Here is a 4,434-nt window from a genome sequence, read left to right on the forward strand (position 1 = left end):
GCTACACAAAAGCCTGGGAACATTACAATTGAGTAGAAATACATACATCACACTACAGAAGGCCACTATATTGAATACATGCCATATTGTTAGGAAATTCCTTAATACAGACACTGACACACACATTTAATTTTAGTTTTGTTTTGGTTGCTATGCCTTGACTCTGGTCCGGCATAGTACACAGCCACCGGTTTAAACCGAGTATTACCTACTAAACCCAACATAATAATAAAGAAATGTACAAAGAAGCTAATCATTTACAAAAATCACAAATATAATGCTCCTGTAGTGTTAGGTATCTATTTTTGCTTTTTTTCATTCATCTACCACATACTTTTACAAAAGTTCCACGACGAGTTCCATATTAAAAGCACAAATGGGGTCCGTATTTCACGCATCGCCATCTTGAATTAACTTATGCCTGTCAAGACCAAATTTTAAAAAACGTGAACATCGCACAGATTAATATGTACCCCTAAGTCTCTGGAACGGAATACATGCACAGTGAATCTACAACTACACGATTTATATTTTAGAAATAATTAAATTCACTTAGCATTCAAAACTTTCGAATTTCGAAAAACACAAATATGCTAATTCACTACGGACAACCGTTTAACTGAAGTGAGACGGGTTTTCCCCTCGCTATAGATGTCTGCCTAGTGCAGTCAGCCACAATCCGCAATACCTTTATTATCAGTTTGAAATGGAGGGGTTCCATAATACCACCTTCTCCCTATATAGAATCGACTAGTAAATGAATGCAAGAAGCATTAAATACTACAAAATAGGTTAATTTAGTAATTTTATTTATACACCTCCTTTACTAATAACATCGAAAATGCGATTTGGCATGCCATCAACAAGGTTTTTTTATGATCTATGCCTCAAGGGAGTTCTGTGAGGGTCGTAAAAGCGTGTCGAAATTGCGACTAATTACAAAATCCTAAGTCGGAGAGTTTCGAAGATCGAATCGGGTCAAGAGGGTGTGTGTTGGTGACAAAACCCAGGCAGAAAGAAAACTTTCTTGCTTAAGTAAAACAAACGTGACGCGATGATAAACAGCAGGGGGAATGTCGACAGAGAGAGAGAGCTTTGTTGAGATGCTCGCGAACAAGTGTCCGGTCGAAACAATCGAGAAAAGGGGGGTTTAATGACTAAAGGGACATCTGTTAAGCCCGAACGCGTTAGAGGGTAAATGGCTGCAAGAACATCTGGTGGACCGTTTAGGTTCAGAGAAAAGGGACATAACGGAATAAAATACGAGCGCGGACTTTAAAAGCTCCGTTATCACCTCTCCGACCATTTCCTGACCCGGATCGGTCTCGGGTTTCGCTTAGAGACAAAAGAATGACCAATCGGGGTAAGGGAGAGTGTGAACAGTAACCTATCAAAAGGGTGATATTCGGGGAAAATCCTATAAAACTCCCGAATCTCAAGGACAAGAGACGGTTCCTCTGCAGACAAGGTTCTTCACTAGTGACGCAAGATCTCTGTACATCCGCAACATCACCGGACAGAGGCACATGTGCAACGGACAGTCTTCTGTCAAACTCGGGGCACGCCACCCAGGACACCAGACTGCACCCGTTCGCCGACATCGGGAGCTCCCAGTAAAGCCGATCTAGATCGCATTTTTATTGATATTATGTAAGTTAACTTTATGTCAAAAATAAACGGTTTTTGTAAGACACTTGTCATCTTTGTCTCCTGCCGCCGCCGCCACCCACATACGATTCGCCCCTAGGTTTTCCTGACGCGCAATTAATTTATTGCCCCTAAAAGTCGGCAACCTTACAGTTCCAAGCAGTGACCATTGCTTGTTTTAAGTGTTAACATCGGCATACTAATGATTTTGGTCATAAATTAAGCCAACCAAGATCCCCAAGCGTTTTTTTTTCTACAGGGTCGCAATCAGGTGAATAAACTGGCCAATCCGTTTATTTTCAAACCACTGTTTCGTATCTTGTGATACATGGATAAATGAGTTGTCCTGTTAAAAATAACAAATTCTTCTGAATCTACGTTTGTATGGCAGCAATTTGTTCTCCATAACTTGTTGATAGTCAGTGCTGTTCGTGCGATAGGTAAATGCCAAATCCAATTTTCTCAATGCAGAAAAAGACACCCCAAACCATAACACTCCCAACACGAAGTTCCTTCGCGAGAAGTATTTGCTTGGACTCTTTTCGTAAATCACGCCACTAGTGCGCTAAATAACCTGGCCCATCCAAATTAATTTTTTTTCGTACGATACGATTACCTATACGACAAAAGATTGTTTCTTGAGCTAGCACGATAGGTCTAAACCAGCGCTGTCCAACTGGCGGCCCGCCAAATAATTTTTACGGCCCGCGAGTACATTTTACTATGAATAAATTTGTTACTAAATTATTATTATTAATATTAAAATTATTTTACTACCGTGTTTCCCCGAAAATAAGACAGTGTCTTATATTAATTTTTGCTCTGAAAAATGCGCTGGGTCTTATTTTCAGGGAATGTCTTATTTTTTCCAGGAAGAAGAATTCACATTTATTATTGAACAAAAAAATTCCCAAGTCGAACTTAGACGAGAGTGACGTATATCCGGTGTGTCGAACTGTCGCCTTTTTATAGCGTCAACATCGGACTCGCTGAACAATTAGTGCTTACTGAACCGTAGCACTATGCAAATGTCATGTGGCGTGATTCCCGGCCGACCAATTAGCCATCACCAACCTTCTTGGCCCCCGAAATGTTTGGTGAAGAAAATATGGCCCGCGGGCTATGATAAGTTGGACAGCGCTGGTCTAAACGAAAAAAAAACTTACCTTATTCCATTGAGTGGCCATATTTTTCCTAGCAAAATCGAGTCGAATCGAGTTTGTGCTCAGGCTTTAAGAGTAGGGGCACTACTCATTCGAGACCGAATAATGTTGTTGTATAAAACCGTTCGAACGGTTTCACGATGTACTTGAATACCCAAATCGTCCCGAATTTGACGCGTGAACGCGGTGGATTACAGGCTGCATTAACAATTCGTCTGCGGTCTAGCGGGATAAGCTTCGAAGGACGTCCACTTCTATTCTTTGTTCTATAATTTGCAGGATTTGACAAATAATGCTGAACTATCTTTTTCGAATGCTTGATGCTGTTTGCTACTGCCTGGTGACTTCAACCCGAGCTTCTCAAAGCTACAATTTGTCCTTTTTCACAGTATGTTAAATGGGTACCACGAGGCATGATGAAAAAATACTTTCATACTTCACACTGACAAGAAAGATGGCGGTTCTATACTTATCTGGCAGTATGTAAATTGACTTCTTTGCAGTTCCGCAGTCAGCCACGAATTAGAAGCTCAAGTTTCCTAAAAGTTTTTATATGTTAGGTGATAAATTACGCGTTAAAAAATTATTTCTATCTATTAGTGCATGCTCTGACCTCAAAAGACCAATTTTTTGAACGGCTCCAATTCCGGGAAGAAAGGAGACAGTGAGAATTTATAGGTCTACAATTTTTTCAAATTGCAACTCAAAAATCTTGTAGGTTTTTAAACACCTAGCTTATCTTTACCAAAGAAAAACTCCTAAGAAAAAATCGGACTGTCATCCAAATTGCCATTTTTTTTATTTGGCACAATTTTTTTACATCTCAGATGTTTTCTTTTTGATATTTTAAACATAAAATCAATAATTTATCTACTGTAGTCAAGTTGATAAAATGTTCTCTCAGGACTTGTGCACCACTAAATCCACCATTTCTGATCACTAATATAAGTTGTAATTCAATCAGAAAATGTTTTTGTTTCATTTGTGTTACTTCCAGCAGTGGAGCTTCCGGGATAGAACTAAGGTCTCGGTCGACTTGGGCCTCTATGCAGTTGAATAGTCTGCATCTATAGCAGCCCTGTCACTGATTACTTTGTAATACATTACACATCGCGATATAAACAATATCCACCTATTCCATTTTCTTCTCTATATTTTAACACAGTCTAAATGGTGGAAATTCCGATCTAATTTTGATATAGAATATCTCAGAATTACATTAAAAAATTCACAATGTTTAATCTTATGCCTTGTTACTTGCGAGCATGATCAAACCATACGGACCTGAGAAGAAGAAAAACCTCTTTAGTACTCACAAGGTAGAAAGTTTAAATAATGATTATACTGTTGATACAGATATCTGAAAGGCTGACAAAATAAATTACGATCTCTGTAAAATAAAATCAAATGAGAAATTTTGTAATTAAACGCGTTAACTTATTTCGTAATACAAAAATCATTGCAATCGTCTCTACGTTGTTCCATTTAATTGTAACGTCCTGTTATTTTGATGTACTATCTTAATATATTAAAGAGAACAGCAATAAAGTTGTCGAGAGCTTTATTTTATGTTCCCATGAGATTAAAAAATTGATTTAGCAAGCTTCGAGAAAAAAACCTTGTT

The sequence above is a fragment of the Centruroides sculpturatus genome, unplaced genomic scaffold (genome assembly GCF_000671375.1).
Source record: "Centruroides sculpturatus isolate CEXI.00-Female unplaced genomic scaffold, Cexi_2.0 scaffold121, whole genome shotgun sequence".
In the NCBI taxonomy this organism is placed as follows: domain Eukaryota; kingdom Metazoa; phylum Arthropoda; class Arachnida; order Scorpiones; family Buthidae; genus Centruroides; species Centruroides sculpturatus.